This window comes from Acomys russatus, chromosome 1 (genome assembly GCF_903995435.1).
Source record: "Acomys russatus chromosome 1, mAcoRus1.1, whole genome shotgun sequence".
In the NCBI taxonomy this organism is placed as follows: Eukaryota; Metazoa; Chordata; class Mammalia; order Rodentia; family Muridae; genus Acomys; species Acomys russatus.
The window spans coordinates 31,191,336-31,212,323 of record NC_067137.1 but is presented as its reverse complement, the minus strand read 5'-3'; the positions used below and the strand labels follow the sequence as shown (position 1 = coordinate 31,212,323).

The following is a 20,988-nucleotide window of genomic DNA, read 5'->3' as shown; positions in this document are numbered from 1 at the left end:
ACTCTGCAGGTACTGTCTACCTTGGTTTTGACACAGAGTCTCTTACTGGCCTGGAATTCACCACCCATGCTAGGCTGACCAACAAGCCCCTTGCATGCATTCAGTTCCACCCCCACCCCCAATGCTGGGATTACAAGCATACACCATCCCACCCCGCACCATGTCTGGCATTTTCACATGTGTTCTGAAGATCAGATTTGGATCCTAATGTTTATATTGTAAGCAGTTCACTGAGAGCAGCATCCGTCAGTGGTGAACCATGAGTATGCCTGCCTCTCTGGGTTGGCCTGGGGATTCAAAGGGTCATTAATTTATTCATGCATTCATTATTTATTGCCCAGCATTAAGGATACAAAGAGTAAGGAAAATGAGACAGCCCCCCATTGCCTTTGAGAAGCTTCCAGTGCAGGCTGGCAACAGTAAACCAGTTACTCTGTTACAGAGAGCAAACTAAACACCATGGCCAGGCAGACACAGGGGCTGTTGGTTGCAGGGGTGAAGTAGGCATGGTTTTGGGAAAGGAAGGAAGCAGAGGTCAGGGAGAAAAGGATGGAGGGAGTCTTGGGGGGGGTGCTCTGAGTAGACAAAGCAAGTGTGGAGACCTGGGCTCATTTCGAGCTGGGGGAACTTCTGGCAAATGTCAAGCCATTCTTCAGTAGTTTCCGGGGTATGAGTTGGGTTGTGGCAGGTGAAGAGGATGGATGATGAGGAATGTTGATACCAGCTAAGACTGTGTTGATCATTTATTATGTCGGAAGCACAGAGAACTCCAGGTCGATGTCCTCCCTCTTCTCCTTCCTACCTGTTCTACATGAGATATGGTTGGTGTTCAGTTTCTGTACTTCAAGAATCAGGAAACTGAGGCGGACACAGCTTCATCAGCTTTTCTAACACCACTTACCCAGTCTAGATCTAGTGTTCATCCTGAAGGCTGAAGAGCCTGCTGTGTGTGGGCTGGAACAGAGTCCAGCACTGGGGGAAGGAATGGAAATAGGCCAAAGGCAGTGGGCACAGTCAGAGTCCACGCTGGCCAGCCAGAAGAATCATGCAGAATACCTTCATGGATCAGAGATGGGGAGGATGGAGAAAGGGAGAGATGTGAGGGGCTGGGAACATGGCTGTGTTTATCCTTGCCACTGGCTCGGTTTCAGTGGTGTGGGTAGTGAGGGGAAGAGCTACACCCGGCTGGCTTGGTTCATGGATGTCTAAGCTGAGATTCAGGTGTGGTGGGAGTAGAGAATGAATGGAAGATTTGGGTGTGTTTAATAACACTTGTAAATGTTCCTGATAAATTGGATGATGTAGCCTCCAGCCAACCTATGAGTGAGGAACAGCAGTGAGCTCAGTCTTCTGCATGGGCTAGTACACTCCTGTTTCTGAGAGTGGCCAGGGATGCTCCTACTCTCACTTGGGGCACCTGTCTGGCCCCTATTTAGTCTCTGGCCTTCGATTTAAAATCTGAGCAGAGGAAGTAGACTTTCCTAGGGACCTAGCTATGTTATGGGAGAAGTGGGAGGAGCAGTTAAGAGTGGTTTAGTGATAGGCAATGGCAGGGCCTAGGGAGTTCCAGACTGATGAATGCCACTGTCCTGTGAACCACATGCAGACTGAGAGGCATCTTTGGGGTTTGGCTCCTTGGAGATGCCTTTAGCAAAACCATATGTGGTAGAAGAGGAGTGAAGAACGAGTGTAGAGGATAACTTCAGAGAGCTGTGTCGTGGACCCAGGGGTAGGGTTTAGTGGTAAAGTGTTTCCCGAGAAAACACGAGGGCATGAGTTTGAACTCCAGAACCTACAGATAAAAAATGGGCATTGGGGACATGGAGACAGGCAGGTTCTGGGCTGGCAGTAGGCGTTGCTGAATCATTCAGTTCCCTGTTTAATAAGAGACTCTGTCACAAAAAACATATACATATATATATATATTTGTGTGTGTGTATATATATATGTTCATGTGCATATGTACACACACATATATACACACAAATATGTATATGTGTGTATGTATACACACACACACACATTCATACCTACACACACAGCCCCACAGCTGTGTTTCATTGAGGCATTCAGGAAGGTTTTAGTGTGCGTGGGTGCACGTGTGCGTGTGTGTGCGTGTTTCATATTTCAAGGACTTAGAACATTTTCATCAAGAGGTATGTGATTGATGTCACTTAGAACTTCATTTGTCCTTGATTTACATTTTTTGGGGGTTGTGATAGTAGAGAGTACTGAAACTAGGTCCTTGTGCACGCTAGGTTAGCACTCCACCACTGAGCCACACACCTTGTTACGTTCTTTAAGATACTGGAGGATTCCAGTCTTAGCAAGTGTTAGTGGATTATTCCGAAAGAAGCAGTTCTTGCTATTACAACAAAACCTTTCCGGAGACAGAATGGGATGGGTGCTTTTGAGTTCCTGTGATGCTGGCTCTTCCGTGTCAGGTCTTCCCATGGCGTCACTAGTTTGCTGTGGTGAGCCTTAAAATGCTGCCTTACATGTTCATCGTCTGTGGGCTACTTGAAGCCCTGACCATGTGGTGATTTATTCCCAGCACCACGAATCAGAACACTGCTCCTTTCTGTTCATCGTGTGCCGGGGAGAGTCTGTGTGATGGTTTTATCAACCAGCTCCACCCTGGCTACAGAATACCCAGTGTGCTTTTCCTGGTTTTGTTCTCTATTACTAATTTTTCATTTACTTGTTTCTATTTGTTTTACAAAACACTTGATTCAATGGTGTGTGTGTGTGTGTGTGTGCGCGTTTGTGTGCATGTGTGTGCGTGTACGTGTACGTGTGTGCGCATGCATGTTTGTGTGTGTGTGCGTGCGTGCATGCGGGCGTGTGTGTGTGTTACAGCTCAGGTGTCTTTGATGACTGGAAAATGTATTTTCCATCTTCAGCACCTGATAAATGAGCTTTTTTTTTATTACTTGGAGTGGTGACCATAATTTCAAAAGCACATTGGTGGTGATTTCCCTCTTTTTTCTCATTTAACATAATGGGCAAGAGAACTTTAAAATTTAATGTGGAATGGCAGTAGCTCATGGCTGAGCTGTGTGAAAAGTGTAAGTTAATCAAAATTTGTCAATTGATTCAACAAATAATTTTGCTTTGTTTTGTTTTTCTTTTTCTTTTTTTCTGTGTAGCCTTAGCTGTCCTGGACTCGCTTTGTAGACCAGGCTGGCCTCGAACTCACAGTGATCCACCTGCCTCTGCCTCCCAAGTGCTGGGATTACAGGTATGCACCACTGTGCCTGGCTCAGCAGATAATTTTTAAGAACCTATTATGTGTCAGATGAGGCTGTAGGCACTTGTAGTATTGTGGTATGTGCATCAGAGTGAGAATTTTAATAAACAAGATAAAGATATAGAAAACACATGTTTGTAAGTGTGTGTGCATTTATTAATTTTGTTTCATTACATTTTCATTTCTTTTGTGTATGCGTGCATGCATGACACATGCCCACACTTGTGCACCATGGCTGGTGTGTGGAGGTCAGAGGACACTTGTGGGAATTGGTTCTTTTCTTCCAACATAAGGCTTCCAGGCATTAAACTCGGGTTTTTGGGTTTGGCAGCCATTGCCTTTACCTGTAGAGCCATCTTGCCAGCCTGATTTCTAAGCATATTTTAGGGAGTGACAAATGAAAATGATTAAAAATAAGTCAAGGGAGGAAATAGTTTGAGGAGATAGTGATGTTTTCAGTTATTGATTTAATTAAAAAAAAAAAACTTTGTGTGTGTGTGTGTGTGTGTGTGTGTGTGTGTGTGTGTGTATGAGTGTTCTACCTGCCTGTGTGTCTGTGTACCATGTGTGTGTCTTGTGTGTCCAAGGTCCTAGAAGGAGCCATTGGATCCTCTGGAGCTGGAGTTACATAAAGATGGTTGTGAGCTGTTGTGGGGGTGCTGGGAATTGAACCTGAGTCCTCTGGAAGAATAGCCAGTGCTCTTAACCTCTGGGCCATCTCTCCAGCCTCAGGTGATGACATTTCATACTAGCTAAGCTGAGGAAGGTCTCATCAAGGTCATATCTTTGAACTATGGACCTGAAGGAAGTAAGGAAGCAAGCCCGGATCACACCTGTGACTAGAGCATCCTGGGAAGAGATCTGATAGTGCAAAGTCCCTGAGGCAGGCACACACTGTACTGGCGGAAATAAGCCTATCAGAAAGAGCCTTGTTGAATAAGAGCTTGAGGAGCTAAAAGCAAACAAGAAGAACAACTGACAGGACTTTGACTCTGAGATGGAAGCCACCAGAGGGTGACACAATAGCAATAAGAGGAATTCACAACCTGGTTTTGTGTGCCAGAGGCCTTTGTGGCCATCAGAGAAGCAGTGGGCCATTTTTCAGAACAGTATTTCTTTTTCCTTCTTTCATATATTCTGACTGTTTCCTCTTCTCCCAACCTCCCCCTCCCCCAGGCCCTTCCCCGTTGCCCTCAGAGTAGAGCAGGCCTCCCAGGGACATCAGCCAAACACATAACATAACACTGTAAGGTAACAAGATACAATAAGACCAGGCACATAGCATCACATCCGGGCTGGACAAGGCAACCCAGTAGGAGGAAAAGCATCCCACAAGTAGGGAGAAGAGTTAGAGACAGCCCTTGCTCCCAAGGTCAGAACGGTGCTTTTAAAGTACAAATAGGATGCAAAACAAAAGCCGCAGGGTAAAGGACTCCTACCATATTGAAATGCATTTATCAAAAGACTAAAACCAATTTGTGATTGATCCATATGTGTGTTCCTTTATTAAATTGTTCAAGTAGACTTAGGAGGAGGTATGTAATTATTTTGGACTCAGAATAAGTGTAAGTTTAAGTGGCATTCTGTGGCACCTGCAGCAACTCTTCCTGGGGCTGGAGATTACCTACACCTTCTTAGGTTGCAAGTGCCATATTGTTCCTACTACCCCCCTCCTGCTTAAATGGACGGAATCACTCAGTTTCAGCTGGAGTGAGTAAGGGTCAAGATACATCCCTTCTAAGATGCCTCTGCAGCCCCTGTGCTGCCTTTTGTGCAGAGAGGGGCCCCATGAAAAGAGGATGAGTTACTGAACCTAGTTCAAGTTTCTGTTCCTGCTTGCGTTTTGGATGGCTCTCCTAGAATTCGCTGTTGGCCATCTTAGATCCAGGAATTCCTGTGGACAGAGGTACCCCGGGGAACCTTTTATTCTAGACATCCAAGGACCAGTACTAATGTCTGGAGATTTTTGCCTTTTCAGACTGGTTTTTTATTGATAGAAATTTCTAGGGGTCTGGAGGATAGACTACTTGTTTCAGGGGAGTCTCTATGGCTATGGGTGACCCAGTTCCTTCTTCCTGGGGCATCCCTCTTGCCAGCTCTGAAAAGGAGTGACCTGTACAGGTGCAGTACTTTGGACATTTTAAGAGGAAAGAGTGTGTCAGTGTCTTGAGTTCATAGGCTTCGTCTTGGCTGAACACTTACCTGCTCTTTGTAGCCACCAGTGGCTTTCCTCTTCCCTTATTTGGCACAAGCATCCTCATTTGGAACCGCCTTCCATCCTGTGTCCTTTGCCTGATCACACCTGTTGTGCCCCTGAAGATTTGCCTCCAATGCTCTTACCCACATATTCTTTACTCCCACCACAGGGACTACCCCTCCTCTGAACTAACCAGGCACCCACCTTCCGTGGCAGTTTCTTATTTACCTGTTTGTGCTATAATACACTCCTACGAGCCCTGAGGGCAAGCTCTGCATTGCCCCCTTCTCTCTGTCTTCACAGGTGAAGCAGTTTCCAGTGAGTTAAAACAGCTCACGATTCTACTCAGGACACAGGGCAGCGAGCTGAAGACTCTACCACTGGCAAGTCTGTAAGTTCCCCACATGTTATAAATCCCCCTTATGTCTGTCTCTCTTTTTCTTCCCTATCAACTACTGACCCAGGCTGCTTGTGTACTTTATAGTTCAATGTTGATATAACTGCTTCCTAAGTATTTTATAAGACTTAACACACTTCAAGAAATTTATACAACATTGACAAATGCAAACTCAAAAGGGAGACTCATGCCAAATTCTATCATCCAGAAAAAAAAATGCATACATCATTTAGGTCTATGTTATTAGATTTTTTTTCACTCTATAGTGAACTCAGGCATATGTTACAAAGCAAGGGAACACACCATACAGTGTATTATAATTGTCTTACTTTTTTGACTAGGCCTATTGTATCAGTGGCTAGGAAAATGACTTTAGAGCATTGTTTGAGTTGAAATCATGTCGCCATCATGAAGTAGTTATTGAACCTTGGCCTGGGTTTGTAGCTCAGTTGATAGCATCTTTCTCCAGCAAGCACAGGCCCAGGGCTCAATCCCAAGCATGCACTAAGCCTGGTGTGGTGGAGCATGCCTGTCACATCAGCACTCTAGTGCAGGCCAGGAAGTTGGAAGTTGGAAGCTACACAGTGAGTTTGAGGCCAGCCTTGGCCTGTATGAGACTCTTTTTTAAAGTAGTCATTTAAGTACTAGCTCAGCAGAGCTAGTAACTTCTTTCTTCACTGGTTTCCCCATCTGTAAAATAAATGCAGAAACCCCATTACTTGTAGGCCGTGTGTTTTGTTACATACATACCTGTAATGCCAGTATTTGGGAGGTTAAGATAGGAACATCACAAGTTCAAGGCCAGGCTGGAATTCATAATGGGCTGAAGATCAGCTGGAGTTAAACACTGAGATCCTGTCCAAGGAAACCAGGAAACTAAGACCCAAAGCCAAGACAGGGACATGATACATGAGCCCACACATGGAAGACCACAGAGTAGGGCCCACGGGATCCCGGAGGTTCCTATGCTTGTCTCAGTGGGTTTAGCTGGTGCAGAAGATTCCACTGCATGCCTAACTCCCGGTGTTGTGGGGTCTCACCACTGATGGACATTTAGGTGGCTTTTGGCATAAGCTTATGAGTAATTACTGATGCATTAGGCATCTTCCTCCATGCATCTTTAACACTTTCATGATTTATTTTCTCAAGATACCACTGGCAATGTGAAAGGTGAGCCCTCTGGCTACTATGTCCTCAGGAAAAGCTGTTGCAGAACCAGTTTATACTCTGCTATTCCCTCTGTGTTAAACTGTTCCCCTGCACCGTGCAAAGCTGCTGGCTGTTTCTTTCCTGTCTTCATCAGAGCTTCAGCACCATGGATTTTCATTCATATCACGGAAAGAGAGAGATAAAGCTAGAATTAGGCTGTGCAAGATCTCAGGCCCCCAGTTGGGCTAATTTACCTTCCTGCCTGCACTGGGAACCTTTTTCTTCAGCTACCCTGGGCAAAGCTGATTATAGCAAGCTAGGACAGTTGCTTCCTGGGGCCAGTGGAAGAATGCCGGTCACATAGACCACACAGAGTGACTTGAGAGGCCTGTTAAGACTTAGGGGTGACTGGCTGGGGTCAGTGGTTGTGGGATGTTCTTATCTATGTGGGGCATATCTCACCTCCCCAGGCAGCTTTTGGCCTGCTTTTTGTGTCATAGATTGTCTTGGGGAGGTGACTCAGCTGTGTGCCTGCTGCTCTCTTATCCCACAGGGGAGGTTGTCTGGAAACCCAGGACGGGAGGAGAGAAAGGTAGTGTTGAGTTACGTATGCCTCAGGCCTTAGGGATTGCGGGAGATGCTTTTACATCCACTCATTTCAGATACTCAAGAGAGAAACAGAGCTTATGTGATCTCCCAGGTATAATTTAGAGACTTTGCTCTAGAAAGCTCTAACCGGGCTTCTCATTGAAAACCAGAACATCTATACATTTATTTTTAATCCTTGAATATATTATAACCCGAGAAGCTTTCATTTTCCTTCTGGGGCCGAATGGAAAAAAAAACCCACATGTGAATTCAAGGATTTTTCATAGTAAGGTAGTTGTTGAAATTTGATAATTTGGAGGAAGAATGTAGTTCAGGCATATTGGAAGCAATCCACTGTCAGCATCGACTAGAAGGTGGGTTCTTTGGATGGCTTTGGATGATAGGATTTAAATATCAGTACAACTCTTCCGGCACAGTAAATGCAATTATGGAAGCCTGATTGTGATATTTTAATATTACTGGAGCAAAACACTGGATGAAAATTCTCATTAGTTAAGCAAGACACAGGCAGGATAGAATTTCATCTTCCATTATTCTTCCTATAATTTTATTACCCTCAGGTTTTTATTAAGAATTGGTGTTTGATTGATATGTAGTGGCAAGGCCACACAGCTGACATGCATTTGCATCCCCCCCTCCCCAAGATGTTCATTGAGTTTCTACAAGGTGAGAGCTTTGGCTAGGAGTGGGCGTATTCAGCTGGAGCAGTATTATTGCAGAAAGTGGGCTATATATTTGAAGTCATTATACATGAGGCTTACATATTTGAATGTATGTGCATGATACATCATCCTAGGGAACACGAGGCAGGCTCTCATAGAGAAAAATCGCTGGCCTTATACTCAAGTCACCAAACATGCTTAGAGAGGTAGCAGGTTAGGCTCACTTTGTGCATGCGCATGTATGTTGTGTGTGTGTGTACACATATATACATGTTTGTGCGTGTATTTATGTGCACATGTAAGAATATGTGGTAGAGATAGAAGTCAATGTTAGATGCTATTCCTGACCAGTCTTCACCTTAGTTTTTGAGATTGGGTCTCTCCCTGAACCAGGAACTCACCTATTTGCCTAGGCTTGGCTGACCTGTGACCTCCTGGAATCTGCTTATTTTTGCCTCCCCGTGGTTGGCCTTATAGGTAGATGTCATTCATCCCTGGCTTTTACGTGAGTGCTTGGGATCTAAACTCAGGTCCTCATGCTTGTGTGGCAAGGACTTTGCCTACTAAGCTACCTTTGCAGCCCCCAAAGTTCTTTTTATCTTTCCTTGCTTTCAGATTTTTGGTTGACTGACATCATGGCATGAACTGTGATGACTGAATCTAAAGGAGTAAGTGTTGAGGGACAGTCCCTGATCCTGTCCACAGGGAAGCACTATAGCTTGCCCAGTTGCAAACAGAGTTTTGAACATTTATTTGTTTTATAGAGCTCTTGTTTTAACTGGAGATCATTTTGCTTCCCAAGCAACACTTGATAGGGTCTGGAGACATTTAAAAGAATGTCTTAGTGGGATAATATGTGGTGTGTACACACACACACACACATGCCATGGTGTGCTTCTCATGGTCAGAGGACATGGGAAGTCGTTCTCTCCTCCTTGTATGGTTCCCAGGGTTTGAACTCACATCGCTGACCTTGATGACAGGCACCTTTAGCTGCTGGGATGTCTTGGCTGCTCTAGAGAGATTTCTGACTGACATAGCCTTGTTACTTAGTAGGTGGGGCCTATCAATGCTGCTAAACATCTTACAACTGTGGGGCACTCCCACAAGAAGCAATCATTCTGCCATATAGTAGCACTGGTGCCAAGGAAGAGACATCTACTGTGAAATGTGTAAGGTCAAGATGCCTCCAGGGAAGTTGTCATCTTATAGGTGCCATTTCCCATGGTCTTTTGCACAGATCAAGGCCAGCCGTGTAACTTTAGAAACTCATTTGCTGGCATCAAAAAATTGACCAAACTCTGCTGGCTAGTTTTATGTCAACTTGACATAAGCTAGAGTCATGTGAGAGGAAAGAACCTCAATTGAGAACATAGCTCTGTAAGATCCAGCTGCAAGGCATTTTCTTCGTTAGTGATTTGAGCCATTGTGGGTGGGGCCATCGTTGGGCTGGTGGTCTATAAGAAATCAGGCTGATGACAGAGTCCGTTGCCTTATAGAAGCTTTTCAGTTTCATGAGGTCCCATTTATTAATTGCTGATCTTAGAGCCTGAGCTGTTGGTGTTCTGTTCAGGAAGTTGTCTCCTGTGCCAATGAGGTCAAGGCTCTTCTCCACTTTTTCTTCTAGCAGACTTAGTGTGTGTGGTTTTATGCTGAGGTCTTCACTCCACTTGGACTTGAGTTTTGTGCAGGGTGATAAATATGAATCTATTTGCATTTTTCTACATATAGACATCCAGTTAGACTAGCACCATTTGTTAAAGATGCTGTCTTTTTTCCATTGTATGGATTTGGTTTCTTTGTCAAAAATCAAGTGTCCATAGGTGTGTGGGTCTATTTCTGGGTCTTCCATTGATGAACCAGTCGATTTCTATGCCAGTACCATGCAGGTTTTTTTTTTTTTTAAATTACTGTTACTCTGTAGTACAGCTTGAGATCAAGGATGGAGATAACTCCAGAAGATCTTTTATTGTGCAGGATTGTTTTAGCTATTCTGGGTTTTTTGTTTTTTCATATAAAATTGAGAATTGGTATCTCAAGGTCTGTAAAAATTGTGATGTCATTTGTTCAGGACAGATGACTGAAGGCATCCCCTGGTTACAGGTTTCTGTGAAAAGGATACACTTGGCTCATCTCACTATGTGTCCCTGGGTCAGCCCTGACCTTTCTGTGCTGAGCTCAAGTGATGAACTAGCCAAAAGTCCAAGTACTCTTTGCTTTCTTCCTTCCATTATGAATACAATGATACCAAAGCTACTGGGGGTTAATTAATTATCTCCCAGCCAGGATAACTTACTTTCTCTTAAGCTATGCTACAGTTGGAAATGTATCTAAGAGTAAGGATTAAGGACAGTAGCATTTTTGCCTTTGCCTGGGAGGCAAATGTCTAAGGTGTTGCCAGGAGGCAGTGAAGAAGAGAAAGGAGAAGAAGAACGGAAGCCAGAGGGGATGGGGGAGGACACAGGAGCCTTTGACTTCTGATATCTGGCTGTTCATCCTTATAAAGAAATCTCTCTGCTTTTCTACCAAGAGTTCCATGTAGCAAGCTCAGTTCAGTTGGAGCTTCATCTCACTTCTGGATCATTTCCATGACCTAGATCTGTTAGAAGTAAACATCTACCCTGGAGGAGTGTCAGGGTTTGCTCTGTCCCTTCTGGGACCAACCTGTAGACTATAGTCCTCCCACGCTCTGCCTGCACTGCCCACAGGATGCAGACATGTTTGTTTTCCATGTTTACTTGGCTTAAGACCTGTGATTTCTTGGTGTGTTGGATAGCTGCTGTGTCCCATGTGAGATCCCAGGGTCTTAGAAGATCTTCAACCACACTGAGTGTTTGTTCAATGACTGATGTAGCCACAGGCACTTCATGCGTGTCTTCCGCTCAACACCAATAGTTTCTTCCCCCCATAACTATTCCTCTCCTCCTTTTGGACTGGGAGTTGATTGGAAAACATGAAGAACATCAGTGGATAGATGTTTGGATGCTAGCAGAGACCTATGGGACTACATCAATATGAGGCAAGGCTCACTTGGTTGGGATTTTTTCATTTTTGCTTTCTTTAACGTATGAAGGGAGAGTAGGTGGGAACAGTGTTATCTCTTTGTTTGTTTTTACATAAACTTAGCCTCCCCCCAGGCCATGCATAAACATACTCATGTTTGTGAAGGACTTCATATTAAGGCCTGAAATAATCTCTGGCCTGTGACATATAGCAATGTGCAAATAAAGAGGAATTGAATTTGGCCAGCCTTTGAAATCTATTGATTTCAAATTGTAGCAGTAGAATTAATTCTGTTAGAGCAGTAACCCCTATAAATTTGCCTCTGAAATGGATTAAAGTATATTCATTTAGAAGGTTACAAGCATATCCTCAATGGATTGGCTAGGCAAATAACACTCTTAGAAGCAGCTGTGAGGGAAGTGAGGGAAGCCCTGACTCCAGTGCCCAGTTTCTCAGTTGAAACATCAGTGCCCAGATGTTTCGTGGCCTGTGACAGATGTGGTGCTCCAGATGTTCTGCTGAAGTTGAGTTCTAGGAGTCCTTAATCCTATCCGTGAGTTCAAGTGGAGCAATGGTTCATAGGGTGAAAAGACCAGTTTCTCCATGAAAGTTCCATGGGACTTGAAAGTTTGTATTGGTAAAAAATGACAGAGCACAGAGTTGGTGATGGGATGTCTTGGTTTTGTTGCCACCTTGTAGTGACAACATGCCTGGTGCTTTCATCCACAGGTGCGTTTCACTTTACAGCATCTGCTTTGACTTGAACAACCAGAGGGCCGCGTTCTTCTCTTCCTTGAGGCACTAAATGCCAGTACGAATCCCATACTCCAGCAAGGGAAGAAGGGAGGAGCTTCTTGGATGACAATGGACGTTCCACTGTGCAGGATGAGGGCAGAGTGTGTGACATCACCACCACGAGGGTAAGAGCTGTCTTTCTGTGTCAGTTTCTCTGATGGTCATTGTTATCAGAGGAAGAGGAAAATATTGCAGTGATAAAGTAAAATGCAGCGATGAAGAGGAAAGCCACAGATGGCAATTTGGGAGGAAGTTCTTCTGATTGTAAAATCTGATGGGCAGTTGAAACAAAAAAGAGTATAGGTCTGGAAGGGTCACATCAGGGTCAGTGCCAGCTTTAGAAGGTTCTGGGTGGGGCTGGAGATACAGCTCAGGGTACTTGCCTATCATGCATGAAGCCCTGGGTTTGATTCTCAGCACAGCATAAAATCAGGCATGGTAACAGACTCCTGTACTCCCAGTACTTGAAAGCAGAGGCTAATTATCCCTGGGTGCTTGTGAGTCAGAGCCAGTCTGGAATATATGAGGTCCCGTCTCATTGTCTTAAACCAGAAAAGAAAAAAAGTTTTGTGTGGTGTAAATTCCATCCCTCAGTCTCCACTTTTTTTTTTTTTTTTTTTTAAACATTTACACTTCAGACTTGAAGGAGCAACACTGCTGCTCTTGTAGTAAAAGCCTTCTTATGTTTAGCTTAACATGAGGGCCACAGAGCTGAACTTGTCAGGAGCCTGGCTCAGGTAGCAATGTACCCAGAAGCACATTTCAGTGGACATTCATCTTTAATGTCCTATGGGTCAGCTCAGCTATCCTACATATGCATGAGAGTTTCACACTGATAAGTCTGTCCGCTAATCCCCCGAAGCAGTGAGGTTCTCTGCACTTTTTCCCTGTTGAACTGTGGAGAATGCATTACAGCCATCCCTTTATTTGCTTGGCTTTACTGGTGGCCATTGGAGCCACTGAATTTTGCCATGCTTGCTCTAGGTCTGTCTCCTATTATTTTTTTTTTTCCAAAAAATGGCAATAGATTTTAAAAATTCTTTCAGGTAAAAATTAGTGTCTTTACCAGATAAGGACCAGGAGTTGTCAAAAGAGGCTGTAGCTGAAGAGAGGATGGGAGAATGCCAAGGGGAAGCGAGATAGTTGACATTTGTGCAGAGTAAGGACCAGGCTCAGAAGGCATGACTCTACCTTGTGACAAATGCTGACATAAGGCAGACACAAAGGGACACCTTGGAGAAGGTGAGCAGAGCAGGGGAGTTCAGGAGGAGGCAGCTATGAACTTGACCCAGTACATTCAAAGTTTTCAAAACCCCTTCCCCTGAACACCAGAACTACTGTTATACACATTGTACGGAGTGCCCCTCAATGCAGCATGGCTCAGGTGGAGAATGGGTTCTCTTCTGATACGCAGAATCTAGACAATAATGGATGTATCTATGTAAGCAAATGTGCATGTGGGTATACAAGGTAACACGAAGAAAAGAGAACAAGAAAGGCTAAATATTAGGGAATGTGGATGGATACCTGCATAAGTTCTGAGGGAGTACATTAAGTTACCTGTTTTTATAGTTCTGATTCTATTACGGAGTTTTTCCTTTTTGGTGGTGGGTGAGAGCATAAAATATATTTCACACTGAAGGGGTAAAATTTTAACATGAACGCCACGGTTCCCATTCTCGATGCCTGTTCTGATTGTGTGTGATGTTTACAATTTATTTGCCAGTTGTTCTTATAATACAAAGTATAAAAAAAAAAAACACAAAACAAAAACATGGCTCAGGTGGACTATGGATGGGACATCTAAACAGGATTAGAAGCCCCTCTTGGGGTCAGGCCTACACCTTACCTTGACACACCATCATCTGTGATACTCAACCTTTTTATAAATGGGACAGCCTTCTGGTTATTTGGCTTACAAAGCCTGAGCACACACTGCTTGAGATGAAGTGTATAATAGTACAGAAATCCCTGGGGTTCCAGAGAGGAGCAGCTAACCATACGAATGACTGGAACAAACACTCAAATCCAGAAGTCTTTACGAAGTGACGAAGTGACCTAGTCTGTACATGCTGGCTCTGGGCCTGTCCTTGAGTACTCAAAAACACCAAGAAGGAGCAAGAGCAACTCTGATACACATTAACTGTCCTAGTTAGAAGGAGGAAGAGTTAAGAAGGAAATAGGACCAGAGTGGGGAAGGGCAATTGTTGTATCAGGTTTTATGTTTCCAAAGGTTTTTTAAAGTTTTATATTTGTTTTGTTGTTGTGGTTGTAATTTTTTGTTTGTTTGGTTTTGGTTTTTTTGAACTTGTTATTTGACCCTCAAGGCAGGTGTGCTCCTCCTATGGTTGAAGAGTCCCTACTTAAGGTCCTGTAGCTGAGAAGAGACAGTACAAAATCAAACTTCCTGAGACCTTGCCTTTCCCTCTGATGGTCACCTGCCCTAGCTCAGCCAATGAGGGGCCATTTCTCATGGCAGCAATAAAGTATCTGACAAAAACAACCTAAAGAAGGACAGCTTCTTTCAGCACAGGCTTGAGGGTACGGTCTATTAGAATGGGGGTGCCATGGAGGCAGGGGTGTGAGGTGTCTGCTCACAGTGTGTCAGCTGTCAGGAAGCACAGAGAGGTCAGTCAATCCCGGTGCTTCGCCATCTTGCTTCTTTTTGTGGAGTCTGGAACTCTAGTCCATAGAATGGGACCACCCACGTTGTGGGCTGTGTCTCCCCACCTCAATGAAGCCAATCTAGAAATTTCTCTATGGATATACTGAGAGGCTTGTCTTGTAGTGTTTTTCTAGATCCAGTCAAATTAGCAGCTGCTGTTAGCCAGCATAGGGCCCTAGGAGGCTCTTTTTGTTTAGTTCATCAAAAGAGACTGTCATTTATTCTGGCATACTTCCCAGTTGCTTGCTAGTGTCCAGGTACAGTGTCAATTGCAGGGCACAGAATGGCTGAACAGTAGCATAAATAAAAGCACTTGCCACAGTGGGTTGCCTCAAAAATGTATACAGTAAAACTTACTTTAAAAAAATTTTTAATATATTTTATTAATTTACTCATATTACATCTCAATTGTTATCCTATCCCTTGTATCCTTCCATCCCTCCCTCCCTCCCATTTTCCCCTTACTCCCCTCCCCTGTGACTGTGACTGATGAGGACCTCCTCCCCCAGTATATGCTCATAGGGTATCAAGTCTCTTCTTGGTAGTCTGCTATCCTTCCTCTGAGTGCCACCAGGCCTCCCCATCCAGGGAATGTGGTCAAATATGGGGCACCAGAGTTTGTGTGAAAGTCAGACCCCACTCCACTCCACTCTCCCCTCAACTGTGGAGAATGTCCTGTCCATTGGTTAGATCTGAGTAGGGGTTTGAAGTTTACTGCACGTATTGTCCTTGGCTGGTGCCATAGTTTAAGCAGGACCCCTGGACCCAGATCTGCCCATCATAATGTTCTTATTGTAGGTTTCTAGGACCCTCTGGATCCTTCTATTTCCCCATTCTCCCATGCTTCTCTCACCTAGAGTCCCAATAGGATGTCCTCCCCTCTGTCCCCCTTTCCTGGTAAGTGAAGATTTTCATGGGACATGCCCCTTGGGCCAGTGTCCTGGAATATACCTAGAAGACGCTCTAGCACACAACAAGAACAGTAAAATTTTCTTAAAGGGTCTTTTGTGTGGCCCTGGATGGCTTTGACCTTGCAGTATTTCTGCCTCAGCCTCCCAAATGCTGGGATTGCAGATGAGAACCACTATGCCTGGTTTCTTAATTTTTGTGTTTTGTTTTTTGGAGACATGATTTCTCTGTGTGTGCAGCTTTGGCTGTCCTGGAATTCACTCTGTAGACCAGGCTAACTTCAAACTCATGGAGGTCCACCTGCCTCTGCCTCTCTAGTGCTGGGATTAAAGGCATGTGCCACCGTCCAGCCTTAAATAATTATTAATGGAAAAATTTAACATGTGCAAAAGTAGGATGAGGCATTAAATTTCATGTAGCCACTTCCCAGATATAACAGTAATTAGCATGTGGTCTATTTGTATGGTCAGTGTTACTGTCTTTTAGTTTTAGAAATCAATCCCAAATGCTCTGTAGTATTATCTATAAATATTTTAGTGTATATTTCTAATTAGAATATCATTAGAACATTGAAAAATTAAGTCTTTTATAGCAGACATCTAATTGGCATTTGATGTCCCTGTTTACATGTGCGATGCAGATATAATACATATGTAAATACAATGCAAATAAACCTATAATGAAATAATATGCATTTGACTTATTAGAATCAAAATCCATATAAAACCTACAGACTGATTCTATTTTCTGCATCTCAATGATCTATGTCATTTTTTCTGTGTGGGATCCTATAGCCTCAATTTTGCTGCTAGCATCCCTTTTGATATCATTGAATATGTTCTTCTGAAATTCTTAATTTTAATTAAGAGTTAGATCTAGACCAGGCTCAATCAAATCTAGGTCTGTGGGATTGTTTTTGTACTTCCACCAGGAGATGTTTTGCCTTGTGTCTCTTTTGTTACATTGGGCATTGCTAAGGAGACAGATGATGTAGCTTGGATTATGTGTTGGGAATTTCCCACTGATTTATTATCTGGAAGCCATTGATGACCATTGTCCAAATCTTGAAAAAAATTTTAAAAATTGAAATAGAATTATATCACTTCGCCACTCCCTTTGTTCCCTGTAGCCCCTCTCAGCTATGCTCCCTTGAATCCTTCCCATGTTCTCCCAGCCACCCTCAAATCAATAGCTTCTTTTTCTTTGATTATTGTTACATACATATGTATGTGTATAAGCATGCACACACGTATATATGTATATATACATACACATTTTAAAGGGTATATTTTAAAGAGCATATCTCTCTCTCTATAAAATCTTCTGGAGCCATTTTTGTTGTTGGTGTATACATGGTTTTAAGGATTATCACCCAACGTTGGATGGACAATCAATGAAGTTGTCACCCTTGGGAGAGGATAATTCTCCTACCCCCACCAGCCATTAGATGCCTGTGATTCTTTGTGTAGGGGAAGGAACTCATAAAAATCTCCCCTTTCCATGTTAACATGTGCATTGATACTGCCATGCAAGAAAGGTTCTATAAGAAAGCAGGCTGAACAAGCCATGGGAGCAAGCCAGTCAGCAGCACCCCTCCATGGCCTCTGCATCAGCTCTTGTCTCCAGGTTCCTGTCCTGCCTTAGTTCCTGTCCTTTCTGCTGTTGACATGAACTATTATATGGACGTGTGAGTGAAAGAAACCCTCTCCTCCCCAAGTTGCTTTTGCTCATGGTGTTTCATCACAGCAATAGAACCCTAATAAGACCTGCTAGTGGATCTGGTTTGCTAGTGATTTGTTGATCATGTTTGCATCTGTATCCACAGAGACAGACAGTGGTCTTTAGTTTCCTTCTCAGGTCTGTTGGTAGTTTTGGTATGAAGGGAATTTCATAGAACTGGGAAGGGCGTCTCCCCCCCCCCCCCACTTGGTTGGGAAAGGTTGTGAAGGATCTGTGTGTGCGAAGGAGTGCTGAGATTCACCAGAGGAACAGTTGTTGCCTGACTTGCCCGGAGTTTTTAAGTTGCAAATTAAATATCTTGTAAATTCATTAAGAGTCCCTTTCTCCTCTCGAGTCATCTGTAAGTTGTATATTTCTAGCAACTTGATTACGTCATCTAGGTTATAGGTTCTCTAGTGTGTAGGTATAAATCTGTTCACAGAATGCCCTTACGGCATTCTGTGGGAACACTCCTGGGACTTAGCCTCTTCCACTGCTCACTGTCCTAATTGGGGGTTTCTTCCATCCCTTCTTGGCTAATGTGGCTGAAGATTGGTCAGCTTTATTGATTTTAAAAAATGTCCAGTTTTTGGCATTCTCAAATTTCATTTTTATTTTCTACTTCGTTCATTTCAAGTGTAATAATCATTTTCTTACTTAAGCTGAATTTGACCTTAACTTTTCTCTGTTCCTATGCTTTTGAGGGAGAGAGTTCTTAATTTAAGATATTTTTTTCTTTGACTATAGGTATATAAATCTATATGTTTTTCCTTACTCACTGTTTCTTTTTTTAAAAATAATTTACATATTCTTATTTTATGTGCATTGGTGTTCTGCCTGCATGTATGTCTGTATGAGGGTGTCAGATTGTCTGGAACTGGAGCTACAGACAGTTGTAAGCTGCCACGTGGATGCTAGGAATTGAACCTGGGTCTTTGGAAGAGCAGCTAGTGCTCTTTGTGGCTGAGCCATCTCTCTGGCACCCCCCGGTCACTATTGTATAGCACCCTGTAAGTTTGGAGTCTTGTTTTTGTTTATTGCAATTAAAAAAAATTCTCCTTTGAATCTCCGGTCCTTGAGGAGTGGTGTTCAGTTTCCACATTAAAAAGTTATTCCCAGATTTTCTTTTGTTACTGAGGTATAATCCTACTTCATTGTGGTTGGTGAATGCTACTATTTCAAGTATTTTGTTGTTGCTTTGTTTGTTTTCCTTTTTGTTTTGTTTTGCTCTATTTTGGACCTTGAATGGCTCCTTAGTTATGGTGCTGCTGAGAGGTGATGTAATCTGTAGGAAGTGAGATGGTAGTAGGAAGTTAGTTCACTGGGGAGATGCCCAGCGGTGAGAATATTTAGCTCCCTCCCTTTGTGTTTATTGGCTTTGCTCCCTCGTTGCCTTGAGGTTGACCACATAATTCCACAATGCTCTGCTGTCTGTCTCTCCATAGGCCCAAGACAACAGCACCAAGTGATGATGCACTAAAGTGTTGGCCACAGTGAGCCCAGAGGCAAACCTTTTCTCTTCTTAAGTTGATTACTTCAAGTAATTTGTCAGAGTTATGGTAGATGGCTAGTGCACTTTAGAATCTACTCAGGCTGTTTGGTGACTGAGCCTTTTTTGTCTGTACTAGAGAATGTTCCATGTCAGAGAGAGAGAGAGAGAGAGAGAGAGAGAGAGAGAGAGAGAGAGAGAGAGAGAGAGAGAGAGAGAGAGAAAGCACGCTCACTGTCCTACCTGGGATACTCAGTCTTTGTCAGCTCTTGTGTGTTTAAAATGATGTTTGAATCTTCTATATTTCCCTGTGGATATTTGCATAATTGTTCCATATGTTATTGAAGGTGGGGATATTGAAATTCCAATAATTCCTCCCTCTAGTTCTGCCATTATTTTTACATCATGTATTTGCTGGCTCTATTTCATGTTATAGTGCTCACACCTCCTTTGGTGGACTGGCATTTTAAAAAAATTTTTTATTAATTTATTCTTGTTACATCTCAATGGTTATCCCATCCCTTGTATCCTCCCATTCTTCCCTCCCTCCCATTTTCCCCTTATTCCCCATCCCTGTGACTGTTCCTGAGGGGGACCTCCTCCCCCTGTATATGCTCATAGGGTATCAAGTCTCTTCTTGGTAACCTGCTGTCCTTCCTCTGAGTGCCACCAGGTCTCCCCCTCCAGGGGACATGGTCAAATATGAGGCACTAGAGTATGTGTGAAAGTCATATCCCACTCTCCACTCAACTCTGGAGATGTTCTTTCCATTGGCTAGATCTGGGAAGGGGTTTAAAGTTTACCCCCTGTATTTGTTCTTGGCTGCTGCCTTAGTTTGAGTGGGACCCCTGGGCCCAAATCTGCCTATCATAATGTTCTACTTGTAGGTTTCTAGGACCCTCTGGATCCTTCTACTTTGCCATTCTCCCATGCTTCTCTCATCTAGAGTCCCAATAGGATGTCCTCCCCTCTGTCCCAGTTTCCTGGTAAGTGAAGGCTTTCGTGGTACATGCCCCTTGGGCTAGTATGCAGATATAAGTGAGTATATACCATTTGAGTCTTTCTGCTTCTGGGTTAACTCATTCATTATGATCATTTCTAGCTCAATCCATTTGTCCACAAATTTTGGGAATTCCTTGTTTTTAATAGCTGAGTAGTATTCCATAGTGTATATGTACCACAGTTTCTTTATCCATTCTTCTACTGATGGACACTTAGGCTGTTTCCATGTTCTGGCTATTATGAATAAGGCTGCTATGAACATGGTTGATTAAATTTTCTTGTTGTGTGCTGGAGCATCTTCTGGGTATATTCCAAGGAGTGGAATAGCTGGGTCTTGAGGAAGCCCTATTCCCATTTTTCTGAGATAGCACCAGATAGATTTCCAACGTGGCTGTAGTAGTTTCGTTTTGCAAGTATTTTATTTAGTATTTTTGCATCGATGTTTACAAGAGAAATAGGTCTGAAATTCTCTTTCTTTGTTGAGTCTTTGTGAGGTGTAGGTATCAAGGTGTCTATGGCCTCATAGAATGAATTTGGTAATGTTTCATCCATTTCTATCTTTTGGAGTAGCTTGGAGATTATCAGTATTAGCTCGCCCTTGAAAGTCTGGTAGAATTCTGCACTGAAACCATCTGGCCCTGGGCTTTTTTTTGTTGGGAGACTATCAATGATTGCTTCTATTTCTGTGGGGGAAATGGGACTATTTAGCTTGTTTATCTGTTCTTCACTCAACTTTGGCAAGTGAAATTGGTCAAGAAAATCGTCCATTTCCCTTAGATTTTCAAATTTTGTGGCATATATGCCCTCAAAGTAGGATCTTATGATTCTTTGTATTTCTTCAGTGTCTGTTGTTATGTCTCCCTTTTCATTTCTGATTTTGTTGATTTCAATACTGTCTCTCTGCATTTTAGTTAGTTTGGCTAATGGTTTGTCTATCTTGTTGATTTTCTCAAAGAACCAGTTCTTGGTTTTGTTGATTCTTTGGACTGTTTTCTTAGTTTCTAATTTTTTAATTTCAGCCCTGAGTTTGATTATTTCCAGACGTCTACTCCTTTTGGGTGTTTCTGCTTCTTTTTTTTCCAGGGCTTCCAGTTGTGTCGATAAGATGCTTATGTGCGATGTTTCCAATTTCTTTTTAACGG

At 43.2% G+C, this 20,988-nt stretch overlaps 1 protein-coding gene across 1 annotated transcript in view; it reads left to right on the top strand.

Moving 5' to 3' along the window:
- The window catches only part of Kcns3 (potassium voltage-gated channel modifier subfamily S member 3), a 54,481-nt gene that overhangs the window by 16,189 nt on the left and 17,304 nt on the right, over positions 1-20,988 (top strand). Inside the window, exon 2 of the mRNA XM_051143432.1 lies at positions 11,997-12,187. The gene's annotated coding sequence lies outside the window, so the exon portion shown is untranslated. The remainder of the gene's footprint in view (positions 1-11,996; positions 12,188-20,988) is intronic.